Genomic DNA, 24,524 nt, shown 5'->3' with positions numbered 1-24,524 from the left:
GTGGTGTCCCTTTAAAATTTTCAAACAATTTTAGAAGCATCCCAACTCCAAAGCCCAGTGGTATTCTAAAAGTACAGGGACGGTGTCTAGGAAATGGAGAAAGCAGGTAGCAACACACGCGGAGGGTGAGGAGAAAGAATCAAGGATTAGGCAAGAGGTATAAACCTTAGGTTAAAATTCCATTTTTTGAAGGAAATGTCTAAGCATTAATGTGTCACACACTTATCCTTTGCAATTTGCTTTTGTTCTCCTCTTTTTATTGCCTATATATTCCATTTATCCCCATGGTAGTGGATTGAATCGTGTTCCCCCAAAAGACAGGTTTAAGTCCTAACCCCAAGTACCTGTGAATGTGACCTTATTTGGAAATAGGGTCTTCGCTGATGCAATCAAGTTATGACGAAGTCATTCTGGATTAAGGCGAGTCCTAAATCCAATGACTGATGTCTGTATAAGAGAAAGGGGAGGGAGATTTGTATACATAGACACAGAGGAGACACAAGGAAGAAGGCCAGATGATGATGAAGGAAGAGACTGGAAAGATGCAGCTACAAGCCAAGAAGCACCAAGGATTGCTGGGAGCCACCAAAACTAGGAAGAGACAAGGAAGGATTCTTCTCTGGAGCCTTCAGAAGGAGCAGCTTCCTTCCAACATTTTGATTTCAGACTTCTGGCCCCCAGAACATGAGAAAATAAATTTTTGTTGTTTTAAGCCAACAATTTTGTGATAATTTGTGATGCAGCCCCAGGAAACAAATACACCCAAGTTTCTCACATGTGTATGAATGCTCGTTCACAGGGATTGAGTCTAAGAAGAGGCTCCTAAGCTGGTCAGTCCTAGAAGTTGGAGGAAAATAAGTCTGTCCAACTGGCTATATGCAACACGTTTCAAAGTAAGTGCTTGGAAGAGAGGATGTTTACATTTCTTGCTCTCTACCTGTGACCACATTCAGACAGACTCAGAATTCCTCTGTAAGATGATGTTGGGTTTTATGTACCACCAACCAGCTAGTTTCTATTCTCATCAGTGGAAGGAGGCAAGCCTGAAAAGATTGTTCCCCCAAATGTTACCACTGAGGAGAGTGGAAAGGTTAAGGGTGCAGTGTGGGACCTTTTCTACAACTGTGTGAGCCTGAGCAAGTTCCCTATGGTCTCAGCCTCACTTCCCTTGTCTGTGAAATGGGCATAATGGCAGCAGCTACCTCCTGAGGTTGTTGGAAAAAGTAAAAGAGCTGATATCTGCAAAGCACACAGCCCAGGGCTTGGCACAGAAGAAGTCCGCAAGGGCTGGCTACGGACTTTATCAGCTGCTCTGAAGGACACAGACCCTGGCAGGTCAATACATGGCAAATTTTGGCCCTCAGTCCCTGTCTCTCTTTTTCTGCTTCCTTTTCTTTCTCTCTCCTGTCTCTCTCTGACGGACTCACAATTACATGGTCTCCCCGCCACCCCCACTCAGTCTCCAACTGTCCATATCTCTCCTCTCTCTTGTCTTTGTCCCCAAATATTCTGGTCTGTCGGCCTCTCTCCTCCCCACACAAGGCCTCAGTGAGGACATCCTCTGCATCGCTCCATCTCCAGAGACCACCTGCTCTGCGGGTACATGATGTTATTTATTACAGACACGGCAGACTTCATTTAAAAGACACACTCCCAGCCCCTCACTCTCCTCCTGCTTCCTCAGTTTGAGATGGAGACATCTGGAAACCAGTTTAACAAGGTGGTCGATGGGAACCTGGTTCCTGGAGGTTCTCAGGGGGCTTCTGGGAGCCATTCCACAGAGGAAGCTGCAAGCCAATTGGGTTGATGGACTGCTGGTCTCAGCGAGAATCCAGTCAGCTGTTCCAGGCAGAGCTACTTCCCACCTGCACTCACAGGAAGGGTCTACATCTGTCCAAAGAGGAAAGAATGAAGGGGTGGAGACAATGGCACAGGAAAGTGTCCTGCACTCCCTGCTGGGCCCCCATGAGAGGTGTGCCTTTGAGTAATACACTAGACCTCTCTGAGACCTCTCCATCCAAAGGTGGATTTGACCAGATGAGGTCTCAGATCCCTTTTTGCCTTAATATTCTAGAATCCTGGGGTAGAGCAAAACCACCTGGTCAGAGACAGACAGGGAGAGAGAGCAGAAAAAGGCCAGCAACTGTTTACTGACCTGCCACACGACAGAGTCCCTGGGTTTATCTTGGGACACCAAGATAAAAGAACTTGCAGTTGGGAAGAAGAGGTGAAACATGCATGTGAATAACCCTCACTGCCCCACATTACATTGAGGAGCTGACAGGGTGTCTCCCTATGCTCCAGTGAGCTCATAAGCAGATGGGAGTGACAAAACTTCCACGCACAGCAAAATGAGAGACCAGCATGGGTAGAGTGTAGCTAATGTGACCAAGTACTACGTGGTGTGGACAGGCCATAACTCCCAAGGAAAATGAGGAGAGGAGATTAATTAGAGAGTGGGAAGGCATCAAGGAGAGCTTCCTGGGTGGGGTAGGACTTGAAGTGAATCTTGAAAGACTTGTACCCATGGAAGAGAGAGGGTGAGGATTACACGAGCCCAGTACAAAATGAAAATGCAAGGCTGTGTATTGAACACTTAAGAAGAATTTCAAGACGGTGACAGCAGAGCATTATACCAAGGGTGGAGCCCTTCTAAGTGTGGGGTCCTGACCCTGGGAGTCCACTGGGGTGCTGGAAATATGCTCTTTCTTCATCTGGATGATGGTTACATGGGAATATACCTCTGTAAAGATCCACCAAGTTGTACAATTAAGATTAGTGCATTTTATGCACTCTACTGCGTGTACGTTTTATCTCAATAACCATGTTAACAAATGAAAAATTGAAGCAGGACAAGAAACCAAAGGTTGCTTTCAAACACGGCCTGGTCAGTGCGTTGTCCTTCCACCATTCTGCACAATTCCCCGACTCTCGGGGGGTACTTACCACTCCATAAACTCCCTTGAAAGAAGCTGAGTTTAGGGAGCTGAGCGCTCACTGTCACATCATGCTGCTACACTAGGAACTCACAACGTTTGCTCTCCAACCCAACCCGGCCATCCTGCTCCCCTCGGAGCGTTTGTTCAGGCGGCTGCCGCCGGGGGTTTCACCCTCTCCTGCTGGCTGGAGGTTGGCCTCTGCCCTCTGCCTCAAATGTGCTAGAGGGCCTGGAAGGGGTTTGTACTGGGTTGAATTGTGTCCCTCCCCAAATTAATGTCTATCCAGAATGCCAGAATGTGATCTTATTTGGAAATAAGGTCTTTGCAGATGTAATTAGTTAAGATGAGGTCATACTGGGATAGGTTGGGCCCCAAGTCCAAAGACTAGTGTCCTTAGAAGAAGCCCTTGTGGAGACGCACAAGGGGAAGAAAGCTGTGTAATGATGGAGAAGAGGTTGGAGTGATGCAGCTACAAGCCAAGGAAGGCCAAGGAGAGCCAGGAGCCACCAGAAGCTAGAAAGAGGCAAGGAAGGCTTCCTCCCTAGAGCCTTCAGAAGAAGTGTGCCCTGTCAACACTTTGATTTTGGATATCTAGCCTGCCAAATTGTGAGAGAATACATTGCTACTGTTTTAAGCCACCGCATTTGTGGTAATTTGTTATGGCAGCCCTGGGAACCTAATACAGTATTTATGCACCGTGATCTCTCCTCTTCTCCCACTCCCTCACCTCATGGTCCTCACCTGACTCCCACCCTCCTGCCAGCAGATCCCCAGCCTCTCCTTAGTGGTCTTCCACACTGGCCCTGCCACCCAGCCACCCTTGTTCAGTACGAGACTATGACATGGTCCACCCACACAGCCCCATACCTCCTCTCCATGGGACTTGGCTGTTGATGGTGACAGTGACCATGATAGTAATGGCTCTCATCCTCACCCAGACCACTGGTGCACTGCCCCTCCACTCCCCACTCAGAGCCTCTGCACGTGTTGATTCTCTTCCCTGGAATGCTCTTTGGTTGGCTGGTTCCTTCTCGTCCTTTGGGCACATCTGAAATGGAACCTCCTCAACCTGCCTATATTTCCTCCATAGCACTTATCCTATTCTGAAATGATCTTTGTTTGTTTGTTTCATTCTCTGACTCCCCATTAAGCTATGGTCTCCATGCAGGCATAGACCACATTTTTACGATGACCAATGAATTCCAGTGCCTAGCACCATGCCAGACACACGGTAGGTGCTCAACAAATACTTGATGTATAAAGGAATGAATACAAAAATAAATGAATTAATGAAGAACTGGGAGTCTATCTTTCATGCAGAGACTCATCTTGGACCATAGAAAGCCTGGATGCACAGTAACTTAACTCTCTCTGGCCAGGTTTCTGCTGCTAGGTTTCTGTGATATTGTGTTGTTGTGAGAGATGGAGAAGTGGAGTCCTTGAATTCTGACTGTCCCTCTGCCCAGCCAAAGAGCTGGCTGCATGGCCTTTTGGGTAGAAATGGTACATCAAAGGATGCAAAGCAGGATCCCCTTATCCTCACCTCTGCCCAGAGAGAGGTCTGGAGGCAGCAGGCCTGCCTACAGCCTTCCCCATCTATGCTGAGATGGCCTGGAAAAGCCTAGCATGTGTTATTAAAGCTCATTTGCACATACACATTTCATCATGATTCTCGGCATAAGTGATTCTCGCTTTCACTTGGAGTGGCTTGGCTCTGTTGAAGTCTCCCTACCCTTCTTTAAGGAGGCTTGTATCAAGTCTTCTTTAAAACTATGGGGTTGGATCAACAACTAAATAAAAGACGAAGAATAAAACTATTAGAAGGAACCAGAGAACTATAAATTCATCACCTAGGATTTGGCAATAGATTTTTAGATTTAACACCAAAAACATGAGCAATAGAAGAAAAAAATAGATAAATTGGAATTCATAAAAATTTAAAACTTTTGTGCATCTGAGGATATTGCAAAAAAAGTAAAAAGACAACCTACAGAATGGGAGAAAATATTTGCAAGTCATTTATCTGGAAAAGGTCAAATGCCACAAGTGCCGCAAGGAACTCTTACAACTAAACTACAAAAAAGAAAACGACCCAATTTTTTAAATGGGCAGAGGATTTGAATAAACATTTCTCCAAAGATACACAAATGGCCAATAAGCCCATGGAAAGATGTTCAACATCATTGGTCATTAAGGAATGCACATCAAAGCTGCAATGAGATGCCACTTCAAATCCACTAGGATGGCTATAATAATGGGGAAAAAAGAAAGAAAATAACAGAAAAATAACAAGTGTTGGAGAGAATGTGGAGAAGTAGGAACCTTCATGCACTACTATGAGAATGTAAAATGGTGCAGCCACTGTGGAACAGTCTGACATTTCCTCAAAAAGTTAAACATAGAATTACATATGACCCAACAATTCTACTCATAGGTATATATCCAAAAGAACTGAAAACAGGTACTCAAAAAATACTTGTTCGTGACTGTTTATAACAGGACTATTCACAACAGTAAAAGGTGGAAATAACCCCAAATGTCATCAACAGATGAATGGATAAACAAATTGTGGTATATACTTCCAATAAAGCATTATTCAGCCATAAAAAAGGAATGAAGTACTGATACATGCTACAACTTAGATGAACACTGAAAACATGTTAAGTAAAAGAAGCAGCTCAACACAAAATGTCACATTGTATGACTCCTCTGCTATGAAGTATCCAGAATAGGTAAATCCATAGAGACAGAAAACAAGTGGTTGCCAGCGGTTAGGGGGAGGTGGGGAAGGGGAGTGACTACTTAATGGGTACAGGATGTTGCTGGAGTGATGAAAAAGTATTACAGCTAGAGAGAGGTGGTGGTTATACAACACTGTGAATGCCCTAAATACCGCTGACTTTTACACTTTAAAATGGTTCACTGTATGCTATATGAATTTCATCTCAATAAAATAATAATAATAAATAATTTTCTTAAAGCTATGGAGAAAGAACAGTGAATGTGTCTGTGTACTACTGGGAGACCCCACAGTGCTATCCCAGAGAGACATGGCAACGTTGCAGCTGTAGATGTTAATGGTGTGGACTCCAGTGCTGACCACCTGGGGTTAAGATCCTGACTCCACCTCTTGCTAATTGAATACCTTGAGCAATTTACTTAGGTTCCTGTGCCTTGGTTTTCTCATCTGTAAAATGGGGATGATATTATTATTATAAGACGATGGAAGATTAAATCAGTGAATACATGTGGAGTGCTTAGAGCACACCTGATATAGGGTAAGTGCTCAGTACAGCTGAGCCTTTCTTGTTCCCATAGGTTAAGGAATTTCAGGCTGAAATTGTCACCTTCTGCCACACCTACCTCTATAGTGCCCTGCCATGTTTATGTTTAAGCTCAGGATATATCTATAAGATAGATAAGTGAGCCCAAGAGCAAACCTGGCCCTGGGGGTATTTAAACCCTATGAAAGGACAGCTTACCCAAGCAAGAGCATTTTATGACAGCCCCTAGTTCTGGGACCAAGTTGGGGAGGAAATGATATAGGAAAAATAACGGCAGGAGGAGGAAAGGCAGAACTCTGGCCCTGCCAGTCTTTCAGGAATATCTTAGTGTAAGCCTCCCACAATGTTTGGCCACATTAAATTAAACGGGTTTCTCCCTTCCAGCCTCCCTCACCCCCACAGCTGTGGCCACAGATGATGCAAGAAAAATTAGAACTGGGCTCTCTCCAACATCAGGAATTTGCATATGGTTTCTGTAAAGCTATTTCATTATTATTTTTATTTCAATAGACTTCCCTTTTTGCTTCAATAAATTTTATTTTATAGGAACTTTTATATTACTACTCTAAGTCAGGGACAGCAGACAATGGCCAGTCAGCCAAATCTAGCCAGCCACCTGTTTTTTCAAATAAGGTTTTATTGTAACGCAGCCATGCCCATCTGTTTGTGCATTGTCTATGGCTGGTATTGTGTTCCAACAGCACAGTTAAGTAGTTGCAATAGAGACCTTATGGTCTGCAACGGCAAAAATATTTACCAACTGTCTCTTTGCAGAAAAAGGTTGTCTACCCCTTCTGTAAGTGACAACTTCATCACTTAACCAGAAGGGAGAAGCAAAAATTAATATATTAGAAACATATTATTATTAAACTCCAGCTAGATTCTGTTATTTTTCGCTCAATAAAGTGTCCATTCCATTCATTCTCTCATTATCTATTGAATACTTGGTCAAGACACTACAAGATCCTGGGGACACAGAGGCAAACAAGATAGAAATGTCCCTGCTTTCATGGGGTTTATGTTCTAGTGGGGATTGACAGGCACTGAAAAAGAAGTATCCAAAGTTACCCAAAAAATAAGATATCTCAGTTATCTTTGATTTTCATTGTAACAGAAAATAACAGTACAGTACATGACAGATGACTGAGAGTCGGGTAGAGGGCCCTTTGAATTGGCACCTCAGGGAAGATCTCTCTGAGAAGTTGACATTTGGGCACAAATTCCAGAATCCCTGGCAGAGAGAACAGAACGTGCAAAGGCCTTGAGGCAGAAATAGGCTTGATGCATTTGTTCTGGGCAACTGAATACCCATAAGCAGATGGCCATCTCTGATATCTTCCCACCAATCAGCACACACTGGAAGCTATTGATTTTATTTCTCAGGATATTTTGGGGAGGGCTGTACACCTACTTGATTGACATTAAACAGCCAGAGAATCTGAGACTGGGCCAGAAGCATGACTCTGAGCCATTCCTGGAGACAACCAGGAAGTAGGGTGTCCCATCCGGTTCTCTAGAGGCAGACGCTGAGATGGAGCTTCTGTGAACGCTATTTATTAGGGATAAATACTAATAAAAGGAAAGGGCTAGAAATAGGATCGAGCAGAGGAAGAAGTTGAACTACATATAATGTAGCCCGACAGGGCCTTGGCCAAGCTGCGGGGCAGCTCTGAGTGATCACTACTGCTCAGCCCTGTTCGGGTCAAGCAGCACTGACCAGGCTTGTGTGTCCCATCTTGCACAGTTACTAGAGGTAGGCTGCCTAACAAGGGCTTGACCTTGAACAAAGTGGTTCCCTGCAGCTGGGGCTGACCCTGAAGAAGCTGACAGCTGGAAACCGTCTACTCACGGTACACCTGCAGCTGGGCAGCAAGTTCTTCCCAGAAAGGGGTTCTGGGCAGTATGTCTCCAAGTCATCCAAATAGGGGAAACGCCTTCACGAAGAATGTGATACATCCTCTTACCATTGCTCTGCACCAAGTTTTGGCCCACTATGTGTCTCCAATTCTCCCGAGAACCTTGTAGTCCTGCCCAGGAGGGTGAGAATGTGACCTGAAAAGTGAAGCCGAGCTAAGGCATCAGCAGGAATGACTTATAGGACAAAAGTTTTCCTTTGAGGACTCAAAGACGGAAAGACGTCAGGACCCAGTAAATAAATAAATGTGCTCATTAACTCATCTAATAAGAAATTATGAGTCATATTACTGTGCATAGCAGAGAAAAACTCAGAATCTCAGATACTGCATGTGACTGGGGGTTGTGAGTATTTTCTAATCCTCCTGGAAACACACTAAATAGACATTCACCTTCTAAGGAGACTGTGAGCCTGGCCTGCCCTGAAGCCTCCATGCCTCAGTCCGTTGGACACCAGTGGCTGCCCAGGGCCTGGGTGACTGACCCATATCAGCGAAGGGGAGCGCCACGGAGCAGTTGCTCACTGAAAACCACTGGAGCAGTCAAAAGTCCTCTTTAGCTCAGAAAAAAACCCAGAAATTCCCCCCAAGGGACCCCTGGCAGGCCTGAAAGTAGGACAACAAGTGACTGTGGTCCAGATTCCACTCCTCCTACCAGGCTTCTTTAAGGGATGCTGCAGCAGCTAGAGCCTCTCTTCACAGAAAACAGTGTGAGAACCCATGATTTAGGTGAATCAGCTTGCTTTAAAGATGTGTTGTTCGGGGGTAGCTGATGTTTATGATATTGCCCCCCAGTCCTCCCAGTCAAGAAGAGGCCCATGGAAGAGGTAACTAGTGGGAGATCACACAGCCAGGCCCTGCAGGGCCCGGAGAAGAGTCCCAGGCCCCCTGCTTCCCCTGTCTTCCTTATCATTGTTCACTGAAGTGTCCCGTCCTCCCCATGGCTGGTTCTTTCAGCTGCTGGACCCCCTCCGGGCCCTGTGCTGGGCCCGCCCCCCTCCAGCCGGGGCCCAGCTCGCCTTCCGGCCGAGAACTGGGGATACTGCCTCCCATCATGTTTCCAGCATCACCTCACAGCACCTCATCCAGCTGCTTCCTTGCACACGTCCCAGGACCGACCTCCCTCAACAGTGGGAGATTTTCCAGGCCCCTCCACTGCCCAAGGGAGCCCCTGTAGGGTCTTCACAGGAAGAACTTGCAGGCGACCAAGAAATGATGACGCACAGCACCCGGTAAGAGGCCACATGTGTGTGCTCAGGGGGGGTCGCTGATGAACGTGGGGAAGGCAAGAGGTGGGGGAACAGTCTGGGAGTGGATGGAGCAGCTGGCAGTGTCCCTAGACCCCCTCTGGCTGGCCTAGAGGAGGGTGTTCATGACTCTCCTTGTCCTCTGTGCCCAGAGGGGGCTTCCTCAGCCGTGTGGGGGGTAGGACATGCCCCCCACCCTGCTCCACCCTGACCTGCAGTGAGAACTCTGACTTCATCCCCCAGAGAGCTTTGGAGGCTGCTAAGGAGCCAACTACTAATTAATTTTGTGCTATCTGCCCACAGGCTTGAGCCTCCAACAAGTCCTTTGGAAAACAGAAAATGGATTTATAAATGTAAAAGCAAGGAGTTAAACGCCCTTTGCGGGGGATCCAGCGAAAGGATGATCTAGGTACGGGTGGATGACTGTCAGACAACGGGCCAGGAGTCAGACAACTTCAGAGGGTGTTTTTTAAACAGGACCTTCTGCATAAGAACCCCCTGGGATGGGACGTGTGTTTTAAGTCTAGATTTCTCAGACCAACGAACTAAAGCTTATTAGGTGGTCCCAGCAATCTGCACTTTATCAAGCTCCTGGGTAATGTGTGAGCACCACTGACCAGACAGACCCTAGTCCTGTGTCCATCAGAGAACAGATGAGTTTCTTGGAACCTCTGTTTTCTTCTCTGTGAAAACCAATTGCGTAGCTTCTTTTATTTCTGGAGATTTGGCCATTTACAATGCATTTTCATCCGTATGGGACCACCACCATCAGAGAGGCAGGCCACGCCAAGGAAAGGGACTGAGGTCAGGAGGGTGTGGGAGCGGTAGGCAGAAGGTGTGGGTTCTGGATGGTTGAAGAAGCCACCTAAGAGGATGCATCACCCCCTTAACCATGTCATCACAGCAAGAGGAAGAAGGATGGGCAGGAAGTCGAGAAGCACCCACCAAGAGGTGACTGGACAGGCATAGCTAAGACATTGGGAGCCAAGGAAACTGAAAGAACTCAGGAAAGCCTGGGGGAGGGGAGGGGAGCGCTTTCCTGGGGAAAGAAATGGCAGCCTTCATGGGTGGATGAGACGGGTGAGAGGCTGGAAGGGAAAGAAGCCTGGCGCTGGAGTTGCCGGGGGGCCTCAGGCTTGGCGGGCTCGTCTCGGGGAAGTTTAGTGAAGTACTGTTCTCCCCATGAGCCTGGAAGGGCGTGGACACCCTGGGAAGGGTGTTTAGAGGTCACAGTTCCTGAAGGAGATATCTGTCTGTCTACATCTGTTTCCAGCCAAGCTGAGCAGGAAAGGCTTTGGGATGGCTCTGAGCCCAGGGATCAGAGATGGGAAGTGATGGTGGCATGAATCATTTGGAAGGAGAGAGAGGAGAAGATGACCAAGGCATGATCCTTCCCCACCCTGACTCCTGGTTATCTCTTTCCTGGTTCCTTTTTCCACTCTGTCCCAATGTCCCGGAGCCACAAGGCTGCTCCTCACCCCCACCTGACAGAGTTCCTCCTTAAGACCTACTTCCAATCTGCCCAACCAGCTTGATCATCTCCAAGGAGGGGGTGAGACTGCCCTTGTTTTTTTAGGGCTAAGGAGCATGATGTGATATTGAAGGAATAAAGAATGGCTAATGTGACGGCTTTAAAGCACAACTTCCATGACGCATGATGGAGAAACATTATACTTGTAGGACAGGAAGGCCCCTCTAAAGCCATCAGATTTCAACAGGATCCTCTTCAAAGACATAACCTTTCACAGTATGGAGGTTTCTCAAAAGACTAAAAATAGAACTACCATATGACCCAGCAATTCCACTCCTGGGTATATATCTGAAAAAAATAAAAACACTCACTCAAAAAGATTCATGCCCCGCAACGTTCACAGAAGCATTATTTATCAAGATATGGAGCACCCTACGTATCCATCAACAGATGAGGAGACAAAAAAGATGTCCTATATATGTGTGTGTGTGTGTGTGTGTGTGTGTGTGTGTATACACACACACACACGCACACACAATGGAATACTATTCAGCCATAAAAAAGAATGAAATTTTGCCACTTGCAGCAGCATGGATGGACTTGGAGGACATTATGTTAAGTGAACTAAGTCAGACAAAGAAAGACAAATCCTGTTTGGTATCGCTTATATGTGGAATCTAAAAATACAGCAAACTACTGAATATAACAAAAAAGAAGCAGATTCACAGATAGAGAGAACAAATTAGTGGTTACTGGTGGGAAGAGAGAAAGAGGAGGGGCAAGGTAGAGGTAGGGGATTAAGAGGTATGAACTATTACGTATAAAATAAGCCACAAGAATATATTGTACGACATGGGGAATATAGCCAATATTTTATAATAACCACAAATGGAGTATAACCTAAAAACTGTGAGTCACTATATTGTACACCTGTAACATACAATATTGTACAGCAACTATACTTCAATAAAGTAAACAAAATTTTTTAAAAGATATAATATTTAAATCTCCCAGCTTCCACTCTTGCTGTCCCACCGCTCCCCTTTCTTGTCTCATCTGAACATGAAGAATGCCTAATTACAGCCCTGGGTACTACCTACCCCATCAGAGGGAAGAGGGTTACAAATTGACTGCACTAATCCACCCTCTCTTTCTCCCCCTTGGACCTCTCAGAGCAACAGCTTGGCTCTGGAATTGACCAGTGTTCCCAGGAAGGGTGGGAGGGAAAATACAAAGACCCCAAGCCAGAGTTTTGGATGACTATGCCAGACTTGACATGCTGAAAGCCAGGACAGGTGGGAGAGCTCAGCCCCTGATCTGTTTTGCAGAGGATCCTTGGGGCTACCCTTGAGCAGAGCCTCAGAGCAATATCCTGGCAGACAATGCAAGCACCCATTTACACCTCCAGCTCTCTGGTACCCACAAAAAAATGCACTGTGGGCACCTGCCTTATGTTGCTCACCTCTCCCCTCCGATATCCACGGGATTTGTGGAGACCACCTGTACTCCAACAGCTTCCCACGTCAGCCACCTGGGCTTTCTCTGCACCAGGGCTTTCTCCAGCTTCAGGAACATGACTTGCCCACATGTGGAACAGGTTGAAAGTACTGGGGAGTTAATGCTCCAGGAGCAACTAGTGAGGTGGGTAAAGAGTTGGTGGATAAATACCCCACCTTCCTCATGAGGTGGGTGCCTCTGAGCCGACCCCCATAGGACTGAGCCCAGTTGCCCACACAGGCAAGCTGCTCATTAACACACATCCTTTACTGACTTTCCTCCCTTCCTTGTCCCACTTTTCCTCTTCCTTGACATGCTTCCCGGAATCACCTCATAAATCAACTCTTGCACCCAAATCCTTGATTCAAAGTATGCTTTGGGGGAAACACAAACTAAGATAGTCTGGGACATAAAGAATAAACTATAGGAACTATTCATACCCTCTGAATGGGGTCTGTTACCATACACCACTATTGGCTATGCCAGGGCAACCGGCATCCATCAAAAATATAGAGAGCAAGAGGGGAGGGGGAACTGGGCCACCCTGCAGACGTTACTCAGCTCTAGAACTCCTGAGTACACAGAAGGGTCTGTTCATCTCTTCTGGGCCACTGGCACAGGAAGGCAGAGTGATTTTGTATAAGGCAAGCAAAATGTGCTCTGAGAAGCTGAGTCAATCCCAAGGCATGACTTCTGTTCATAAGAGCCTCCTCTTAGGGAGTTCAGCTCTGCCTGTCCCAGACCCTGCAAACACTTAGGAGCAAGCTCCAGAAAACCCTGGCAACCTGGAAAACACAAAACAGTGAGCATGGGTTAAGAGAATTTTGTGTTGCTTAGAAAGAAAGGAAACATCTTGAACTGCTTTCCAAAAAGCCCCAAATCTGAAGCCAGCCTCTAGCCAAAAACACCGTCCTTCCCTACACATAACACACGGCCCTTCTGCTCAGCACTTGGGATGCCTGCTCTCCACACCTCCCTTCCTTTTCTCATTTGTCTCTCTCACCAGTTGACCTTTCCTCTCTCAGTACACCCCAGCCACTTGGCCACTAAACCACAGGAGATGAAGAGAAATTGCAGGGGAGAAGCTGGGAGCATGCTGGGTGGCCAGAGGGTGAGCAATCCCATCAGTGAGCCCACAGAAGGGAGGTAAGTTCCCAACACTAAAGCCTAGAACCGAAGGGGGTGGGCTGGGCTGAGGGTGAGGGTGATGTTCCTTGATTCTGAAACCCTTGTGTATTTTCAAGGAAATTTTATCCATATGTTTCTGATTCATTTACACTTAACTCATCAAAACGTTATTTGTTAAGAGCTATTTGAAGTCCAAGAAGCCTTATAACAGCCTGTTTAATGAGCCCAAAGAGCTTTTTCACTTTCTTTTATTTTTTAGGAAGAGGAGGAGATTTTTTTTCCTCTTTTCTCTCCAGAAAAGCAAGCTGTCATATCCTGTATAATGATTCAGGCCTATGAAGCGCAAGTCTTTGGAAAGACCATGAGACAGGAAGGCAGAAGTCCAGGTATTGGGCTCTGATCTGCTCTGACCTGGGTGATCTTCTCTAGATGACTCACCTTCTCAGAGCTTATTCAATCATCCAGACTCCACATGTGGCAGAGAAAGATGCTTAAAACCAGAGGACCCTTACAGCAGTGAAGTTCCTGCAACTTCTAACTTCTATATATGCCATCAACTCCCCACCATCTATGCCTTGCCCAGTCTTCAGTAAGGTAAATTCTGTTCTAAATGAAAATCTTCAAGAAGAAGAGAAATAGGAAGGAATATGTGTGGCAGTGGCAAAAAGCAATTATTTAATGGGTATTAAAACTTTAGTCTCCAGAATCAACTGAACCTCAGACAGAATAAGAAGACATGGGCTGAAAGAGGGAACCATTGGATGAAAATAGAGGCAGGAAAAACTAACCATCGGAAGCATGAAGTACCAGATTTTTAACCAAGGAAACTAGAATCTTCCTTCCTGCACATCCTAAATGAAAGACTCACCTTCTCCTCATTGCATAACTGACCTACTAAGTTGATAATTAGCCGCCCTTCCTGGAAGCAGGAGAATGGACAAGTTGACCTTCAGAAGACCCTTTCTCACCCCAGGACTTTTACAATTTGCCCATTAGCCCAGCTTAGCACAGCCAGAGTCCACTAAGAACAGAGGGCCATTATGTCATTCTTCCCTTAAGACCACAGACTCCCAGGGATGAAAAGGTCAGATGCCTCAGGGGCAGCCCACAGTTGCTGGTGCTTTGTCATTCAGGGTGAGCACAAAGCCCAAAGACTAACTATGGCTCTCCCAGCTGGTGAACCTAGCCCCCAGCCTTTCTCCCTCATTCAGCATGGCAGCAACAGTGCTGCTTTGATTATTCTGGCTACTGAGCAAACAGTTGAGGTATCACAAATGAGAACAGCAGCTTAGAGGCTGGATGACTTCACATACTTAGAGTGGGAGTGGGGAAACTGAAGACATCTGTGTGCAAGTGAATGATGATGTCCATAGAACCCCAGATCCAGAGAATTTCATTGTTCATTGAGCATCTAAGTCTAGCCGGCCCCACTGCAGAGATGAGATGTATTCCTGCATCATTTTTTCTCTCTCATACCAAAGTTCCAGTTTATGGATAGAACAATTCCTGTGTCAATCAACAGATCTGTATTGAATGCCTGGGGAGGTGGGGGGAGGGAGAGAGGGAGAGAGGGGCGGGGGAGGTATCCCAAACAGAAGCCTCAGTCTTTTTGCCACCTAATCTTAGAAGTGACATCTCATTGCTTCTGCAATATTCTATTCACTAAAAGCAAGTCCATAAGTCCATGCTCAAGGCAAAGGAGTTACAGAAGGGTGTGAATACCAGGACACAGGGACCCTTGGGTGTCACCTTGGAAGCTGCCTCCCCTATACCATGTGGTTAAAAGTCAGGGCAGATGTGTATCCTAGCTGGTTCAGCCTCTACCATTTTTGGGCATGAGGCCTCTGAGACCTCATTCTATCTGCAAAGTGAACTAGTTAAGATGGTTTTTCAGTTGATAAGAGCCACTACTTGGTGCCATGGAAGAGTGGTTGACAGACTCCTCAGGTGACTAAGTGCCTTGGAAAGTCAACCATCCCAGACCTCCTTATGGAAAAGCCTCTTCTCAGCCCATGCACATGAACCTCCCACTGTGATAGCCCTCCTGGGGAGGACATCACTTCTTCCAATCTCATCCATGCCAATACTTCACCCTCTCCCTTGGCGGGAAAGCTTCCTGGAGTCCAACCTTCATCTATTCCTTCATCTGAAATCTTGTTCCTTTTCATCTGTGTCTGGTCTCATTGGTACCAGAGGAAAGCTTTTCCAGGCTTATCTAATAACCTTCACATAACTTGAATGTGGAGAACCTGACCCCTTGGGTGCCTGGATGAGATGACTTCCCTCTAACCAGGCAGATCACTGGTGTTTACTTCAGACGTGACAGCGTTGTGCTCGGCTGACCACTTCCACGTGACTCATTCCCTTATTTCTTGCCCTGTGGTCCTTTGGACCACGGACCATCAGTTCAGAAAGATCCTGAAGGAGACAGAGAAAACTGCAAGGAATTAAGAAAACAGAGGACGGGGAGGAGGTTATTTGAAATTGAAATTGACACTGTGCGTAGCACCTAACACATCATCTCATTGACTCTTCCCAGCAGACCTTTGTGAAGGTCATTATCCTCATTTTGTAGCAGGAAGGACTCAGGCTCAGTGTCCATAGCTGGAATGTGTCAGAGTCAAGATCAAGCCCAGGTCTGTTCTACATTAAGCCTTGAACCACTCTTAAGACTTGCTTCATGGTACCTTAGGTTAGTTTAGGGTGAAGCAAATCCCTTCTTTCACCAATAAAAGAAAGCACAGTCAGAATCCTATAAGGATAAATGGGCAAGGGCCACCAGAGATGACTTCCTTTATTCCAACTTGTGGGCAATTATCCTCCTGATGTCCTCTGTGGACTAAAGTTTCTGTTTAAGGAACCAGACTTCATTAGGACTGTAGATGCATCAGGGAAACGCAAGAGGTGAGATTTAGACCCCACAGGTATTTGGGACTCAGGACCTTGTCCAGTTGAGTGGGTCAATTCTGACCCCCATCCTCCTCTCCCACAGCCATGTGCTGGAAAAAATGCAGTCAGGCCATTCAAGGCTGGGACAGATAGACCATCAGCCTCACCTTCTGTTCCTCTCTTGTCTTCCTCTTGATCCAGAAGCCTCCTAGGTCTGGGAGGAGAAGGCACCTCTTCTTGTGCCAAGTTCTTTCTGGACTGTGCACAGGCTGGTTAGAGAGGACCAGCTGTGTGAGGATGGAAACAAAGTTCATAAATGACCTACAAATTTTACTTACTGCCATAAACACATCAGAACAATAAGAATTTGGTAGTCCCTCACAGCCTCCCCCAATCTCTCTCCCTTGGCTTTGAAAGGAGAGCCTGAGAACCACCCACAAAGGCCAAGTTTGCTTAAGGCTCAGGCACTTGCTCCCCCTTCTAACCCAGGACCTCGGAAAGCCCACTAGAGTGACTCATTGATGAGAGCAGTAGCCCCAGGACTGAGGGCAGAATTCTCTTTCCTTCTGTCACACTGACTCAACGCCCAAATCCTGCCTGTGAGAATGGCTTTATGCCTCATCTATTGAGCCATGGTCCCCTTTCAGTGGATCAAAGAACTTTACCAAGAGTTCAATGTGTTCAGTATAATTACAAAATACCTATCCGTCTAGGCACTGTATTCTGCTTGTGGCAACAATTATCTCATTTAATCCTTAAAATAGCCCTATGAGGATAGCTATTTTTTATTCCCCCACCCCTTTGCAAATGAGAAAAGTGAGACTCCAGGAGATTAAGAAACTTGCTGAAAGTGACACAGCTAGAGTGATTGAACTAGGGTTTGGATCTGGGTTAGGATTTAGAACCAGGCAGGCTGACGGTCTCAACTGTCCCTCAATGAGGCCCATGATATTCCACAGCTCCCAGTACAGCTGGAAGCAGCTCATCCCAGTTTGGAAAGGCAAAGCTGTGACTTACACATCAGATGTCTTTAAGAACAAGCTCCCCAAGGGAGACCGTGTTCTCTCAAGGTCAGGCATCAAATCAGTCCAAGGGCCTAAAAGATAGGGACCCATTCACCACCCCACTTTCTGGGGTAGCATCATTAGGGAACAGCTTTCTGCTGAGAAGTCAGCAGCTCTCTCCCACAGCCCATGCCCTTCCTTTTGGTGAGCCCCCAATTTTTCTTGCCACGCAGGATGACAAAAGGGAAAAAGTGTAAGGAGTTCCCCACTTGGAAGTGGGAGTCCAGCACCTCCACGTGTCCTCAAGCTCTCCTCAGACCCAGTGCTTAGAGACTGTGACTTGAGAACCAGAAGGAAGGGGGAGGACCAGGCATCTGCACACTTGGCTGTGAAGCTACTATCTCTCAAATGGGACATCTGGACTCTACAATCTCTAAGGTACCATTAGATGTGGTCCTAATCACATCAATGCAGAAGCTAGTGAAGAGGCCAAACACGGAGAGGAGGATGCCCTCTGAAATTAACTTATACATGCAGAGTTCTGAGCTGTCAGGAGCCTTAGGAATCACACAGTACAGTTCCTCCATTTTGCACATGAGGAAAATTAATTGTAGAGAAATTTCTTTTGAAACCCTTTGCTGAGCTGACTCCAGTCCCAGTTAACCTACTTCATGCATGTGTCCACCAGGTCTCCCGCTACCTACAACCAAAAACTCATCAGAACCTCCCATGTAGCTTTGAGCTGGCAGTTCCAGTGGTAACTCTTTGATGCAGAAATATTTGTGCTTCAAGAAGAAGCATTCTAGAAAGATGAGAAGATTCTAAACAAAGCAATCATATGACTTATTATCTAAACCGGTAGACTTTTGAGAAGGATAAGGATAAGGGCAAACCAGGAGAAACAGGGACATATGTCATCCCAACCATAAGAGATCTTCAGGTCTTTCTTGGTGGAAGCATCATGTAAGCATAGACTTGGGTTACAGAAAGTCTGGACTGGCTTATTCATTCAATTAGTAGACACTTCCTAGACACCAAGATTGTGACAAATAGGTAAGAGCCACACAGTACGGCCTAGATTTTCGTGGTTTGACTCCTACTACCAACTAGATGTGCCTTTCACAGCTCACTGTCTCTCTCTGGGCCTCATTTTCATCTTCATAAAATGAAAGCATTGAGTCACATCGCCTCTAAGACCCCTCCCTTCAAGCTGTAATGTCTAGGAGTCGGTGGGATCTCTGGCTGAGAAAGGGGGTCCCAGCACAGCAGCCTCCCCGCTTGCCAGCCCAATGCACTAACCAGCAGAACACATGGCCTGACCCCTCTCAGGCCCACCGGGCCCCGCCCTTACCCAGTCTGCCCGAGCCTCACCCCACACGTGCTGTTGCTTTTCCTGTCTGGTGTCTAGGAACATACTGGGAGACCCTGGAAAAAGAGCTGCAACACACCTACGCACACAGAGTTCAGAATCCTGACAAATATTAAAAGCCAAAACATTCAAACAAGTGCAAAGGGCAGGCCAAGAATCCTCTGGCACTGCCTTCTGTGAAACACCTGGTCATGTTTAACCCAAGCCGAAAATATGATTTCCACGTGAGACTCCTGGCAGGCATGGTAGGAGGCAGACTGGACACCCTCCGCGGGGGCCAGGCTAGCCTGAGTCACCCCATCTCCTCCTAGGGGACCGGTTCCACCCCTGCTAGGCAGCAGGTGACAAAGAGGGAGAGTGTGAGCACTCCAGATCTCAGCCGTGTCCTCGCTTCGGATGCACTCTTAACCTAAGCCCTGCCACCACCTCCCTGGGAGCCAGCAGATGGGGAAACAGAAGGGAAATGGCTGGTAGGGCCCATTGGCTTCCCATGGAAGACCTCAGCCTAATAGAAGTTGTCATGTGTCAGCTTAGGGCATGAGCAGAGCCCGCCTGGGCAGCAGCTGCTCCAGCAGCCCTAGGCCAAAATGGTGCTCACGTGAGGAGGGGGTATGCGTGAGTAGGTACCAGAGAGCAGGCCTAGCTCAGAAGCTGGACAGAGGAAGGAGCTCAGGACCAGTAGCATGAAAACAATCTAGCAGCACAGGAAGGTGAAAAGGACTCTAAATATAAATTCAACTTCCTCTTTAGCCAGTCCAGATCTTGATGTTTAATGATGCTGCCTCTCAGATGTGGCGAGTGGGAGAAAAGCAGGAAGAGCCAGAGGATACAGAACGAACCATTAAACTTGGTTCAACTCTTCCAAAAAATCCCAGCTCTTGGAGTCTGATGGATTCAAGTAATCATGGTGTCTGACCCTCTCATTCTACAAGTGAGTAACCTGACGCCAGAGGTTCTCCAAGGACCTGTCCCATGCGGTTCAGCTGGTGGAGCCTGAGTCACCCAGCCCAGCATTTTGCTTTGCACTCTGGTCTCTCCTCTACTTCTTATCAGTAAGATACATAAACATCAAAATAAAGTCAACCATGAACTTATTCATTTAATCTCTATTCAAAATATCACACATTTTTTTGGAACCTTTACAAATCCCAAATATTGCATTATTGTAAGTAATAATACTAAATATTATAATGAGGTGTATTTCAACAACAATTCTACTTAAAATAGTTATAGAGGTGTTGAAATCTGTTAAAACATGTTTAAATCATAAGGAAATTATAACATTTTACCAAATTCTGAATGTTCTTTATAACTGGCCAAGCCATCTAATTATGTCTAAACCTCCAGTTCCCCTTAATGCAGCATTTGAATACATGGTACAGAGATCTTTTTATGATCTATATTTTTCTCATGCATGAGGTCTTGAGTTCCAGTGGTCAGGAACTGTGATTTCCTTGTCAAGGATAATCAGAAAAAAGTGTTTAGTTTTTGTGAGAAATAGATAGAGGAGGTGAAATTGTTACAGGAAAGTGGAGGATTTTGCATTGAAATCATAGAAGAGAGAACAGAGGCTGAGGGAAAAGTATTTTATTTTATTTTATTTTATTTTATTTTATTTTATTTTATTTTAGTAAGAAAACTTAACATAAGATTCACCTTCTTAAAATTCTAAGTGTACAGTACAATATTATTAACTATAGGTATGACATTGTACAGTGGATCTCTAAAAGGCATTCTTGCTTAAAAGAAACTTTATGCCTATTGGGGGCAAAGTTCTAAATCTCCTAAAGCCCTCCTGAAATGAGCATTAGGAGGAAGAGAGCTGATGGGTGAAGGGCAGACAGAGCCAAGCCTTTAAATTCCACGTGTTGAGAAGAAAACTTGAGAAAGACCCACCTAGCTCTTCTAAGCAAGGTCAGTAAAAGTTAACTGATGCACTCCAACACTCCACCTTACCAGTCCTCCCCTGCCCGCTGTGCTTACAGAGACTGCATTAGCATCCCCAGTAGTAAGATCACATTGGCCATTTGTGTGGAGAGCAGATGCTGAGAATGCGTCTTTTAGCACACTCATTTGTTGGCAGCAAAGCAAAATGATTGTCAAGCCTGTCATTAAAACAGTGGGTGAGAAAAATCCTGAAAAGTCCTAGCAAACAAGGGAGAGAAATGGAAATTAAATGGATATACTGTACCATGAAGATATATAAAAATGTCTTTAACAAAGACAGAGCTCTATGAAAGGGTGCCACGTTTTATTTCAGTGAGTGTATTTATTCATTACTTAGTCCTTTGTGGATTGTCTTGTAACCTCAGAGCCCCACACTTTACTTATTTTATTCAAGTCCTTAGATTCCTTAATAGTAAATTAGTAAATGTCCTTACTCTGCTTTTTGTATGTTTGTGTTTTTTTTTTTTTTTTTTTTTTCAGAAAACTTGCCTTCCTCTTTAAGGAAACAAGTGCACATATACACACTCATTCAGACACACACATACACACCCACAACTAAGAAAGATCAAGAGTATGACTGATCAATAACAAACCTGGATAATTAAAAAATGCCAAAGGCTTCATGCTGATGGCTCACATGTTTCCACAATCTGAAGTGAGATGTGATCCAAGCAACATGGTGACCAGGTTGCCAGTTTAATGGGCTGGTAATAGTTTTAACCACCTCTTTAGTTTGAAAGGCATAGGAGTAATGCTGGTGTTAAGCCCCTCAGATGCATAGACTCAAATGGGCTAGTTAGAGAGAAAAGGAAGGAAAGTAGTTCATAAACTTAGAAAGCCAAGCAGTGTGATGGAGTGGAAAACACAGCACATTGGAGTTATGGACCTGAAAATGATTTTCCTTTCTGCCCCTCCTTAGCTTTGGGACTTTGGGTAAGTTATTTACACTCTCTGAACTTTCATTCCTTTACTTGCAAAGTTAAGAAAATAACGCCTACTTCACAGCACTTTGGTGAGGATTAAATGAAATGATGTTTATGGAAAGCAGCTTGTGTGCTATAAATTGCTTGGCAGATATTATTCTAAAGGCTAAAACTTGAAACCTCTGTCAGTTTGGAATCTGAAAAGTGATAACAACTTTCTATTAATACTAGAAACAAACATGAATGAAAGAATTTCCACTGTAAGTAAAAGAGATCCACATTGGACATCAAAAAGCCTCCCTTCAAAAAAAAAAAAAAAGCCTCCCTGCAATCCCCACCCCAGTAAGACCTGCTGAAAATTAGAATAATAGTTGGTGGAAGGTTATCAAAAGTCCTTCTCAGGAGAGCTTTCCTTGCATGAGATCATCCCACTTCTAAGGACTAAAGAAGAGCTGTTCCTTCTCTTTGGAAAAAAGACAGACAGAGTGAAAATTTTCAGGTCAAAGACATTTTCAGAAACACCACTGGTCTTATCCATTTTACAGTAATAACTAGGCTGACCATAAGAGTAACAGCTTCCAGCTATTGAGAACTTACTACATTGAGCATCTCAATAGCAAACCTTTATGCATATATCTGAATTCTTCACATTCCCCTTCCTATCTGTGCAAGGCAGAAATTATTTTTTTCTGCTTTACCCATGAGAAAACTGAAGCTCCAGTGATCCTACAGAATTCATCAGAAGTGACACAGCTAGTAGCAGAGCTAGGAATTGGGCCCAGATGTATCTAACTACAAAGTTTGTTCTCCATTATGCCAAACTACTTATATTAGTTTTCTATCCTTGTGTAACAGATTACCACAAACTGGGCAGCTTAAAACAATACACATTATCTCCCAGTTTCTGTGGGTCAGGAGCCTGGGCACAGCTTAGCTGGATCCTCTGTTCAGGGTCTTGCCAAGCTGCAAGCAAAATAATGGCCAGGCAGTGCTCTCATCTACAAGGTTGACTAGAGAATTCCATCAAAGCAACAAGGAGCACCTCTCATTTTAGGTGGGATCCAGACCCTCTTTTAAGGGATCTTGCCTGATTAAGTTATGCCCACCTAGGATAATCTTCCTTTTGATTAACTCAAAATCAACTGAATAGGACCTTAATAAAGTCTGCTGTGTTCTCTTGGCTAGAAGCAACTCACAAGTCCACCAACTCTCTAGGGAAGGAGATTATACAGGGCATAAACACCAGGGGACAGGGATCCTGGGGCCATCTTAGAATTCTGCCTACCACACTACATTCCTTGAGTTGTGGCTATAAGAGATGCAGTCACAAAGAACACAAACCTAGAACAGAAAGAGAACAGCTGGTTCTGCTCTGTCTTAACATTTTCCTATGGTGTCATAGGTAGCCCCATGCTAGAATACTAGAAAGTAGAAAATTGCACCTAGTGGATATTCTAGAGTCTAGATCTAGAAGAATAGAGGTTCTTATCCTTGGCTGCATGTTAGAATCATCTAGGGAGATTCTGAAACAAAAAATCCTCTCCCAGAGATCCTGATTTAATTGGTCTGGGGTGGGACCTGGGAATCAGTTTTTGTTCTTGTTTTTGCTTTGCTTTTAACTGCTCAGGATTCTCTAGTGTGAAGTCAAGTTAAAAATGCCTCGTCAGAAGGGAGTGGCAAGATATATTCAAAGTTCTGAAAGGGAAAAACCGACAACCTAGGATACTCTACCCAGCAAGATTATGATTTAGAATAGAAAGAGGATAAAGAATTTCTCAGACAAGCAAAAACTAAAAGAATACAGAAATACCAAACCTATCCTAAAAGAAATATTGAAAGGTATTCTCTAAATAGAAAAGAAACAAGAACCTCTAGGAAAGAGAAAATGACAATTAGAAAATAAATCACTTAAATAAACCATTACACAGATTTTTTAAAAAGAATCAAAAACAATTTTTGTGAAAGTGATGATAACTACAATGAACAGCAAAAGGATAAACATGAAGATGTAAACAAGGACATCACAATCACAGAATGTGGGGAAGGAAGTAGGAAAATGTAGAGTTTTTTAGAATGTGTTTGAGCCTATATGACTACCAGTCTAAAGCAAATAGATACAGTAATGGGTTAGCATATTTGAAAAACAGGGTAACCACAAATCAAAAACATACAATAGGTTCACAAAAACCAAAAAAAAAGAACACAAGCATAATACAAAAGAAAACCATCAAACCACAAAAGGAAAAGCAAACAGGAAAAGAAAGGAACACAGAAGAAAAGCAATATCAACTGGAAAACAAGGTTTAACATGGCAATAAATACATATCTATCAATAATTACTTTAAATGTCAATGGACTAAATGCTCCAATCAAAAGACATAGAGTGGAAGACTGGATAATAAAACAAGAGGCTACAACATGCTGCCTACAAGAGATCCACTTTAAGGTGAAGGACACACGTAGATTGAAAGTGAGAGAATGGAAACAGAAAAGTTCATGCAAACAGAAATGACAAGAAGGCAGGGGTAGCAATACTCATATCAGACAAAATATACTTTAAAGTGAAGGCCAGAAAGAAAGATAAAGAAGGACACTATATAATGATAAAAGGATTGATTCAAGAAGAGGATATTACACTCATTAATATATATGTGCCCAATATAGGAGCACTTAAATACATAAAACAAATACTAATAGACATAAAGGGAGAAACTGATGAGAATAAAATAATAGTAGGAGATTTTAACACCACACTGACATCAATGGACAGATCTTCCAGACAGAAAATCAATAAGGCAACAGAGATCCTAAATGACACAATAGAACAGTTAGACTTAATTGATATTTTCAGGACATTCTATCCAAAAAAACAGAATACACATTCTTTTCAAATGCACATGGAACATTCTCTAG

At 44.7% G+C, this 24,524-nt stretch overlaps 1 long non-coding RNA gene across 1 annotated transcript in view; it reads right to left on the bottom strand.

Moving 5' to 3' along the window:
• Window positions 1-368: 368 nt before the first annotated feature.
• Window positions 369-24,524, bottom strand: part of LOC309663489 — a 368,186-nt gene continuing 344,030 nt past the window's right edge. The window contains exon 4 of the long non-coding RNA XR_014265313.1: window positions 369-380. This is a non-coding gene — a long non-coding RNA (uncharacterized lncRNA). The remainder of the gene's footprint in view (window positions 381-24,524) is intronic.

Source organism: Balaenoptera physalus (assembly GCF_965194825.1).
Source record: "Balaenoptera physalus genome assembly, chromosome: 6".
NCBI lineage: Eukaryota > Metazoa > Chordata > Mammalia > Artiodactyla > Balaenopteridae > Balaenoptera > Balaenoptera physalus.
Note: the sequence above shows the minus strand (reverse complement) of the source record. Positions and strands in the feature narration are given on the sequence as shown.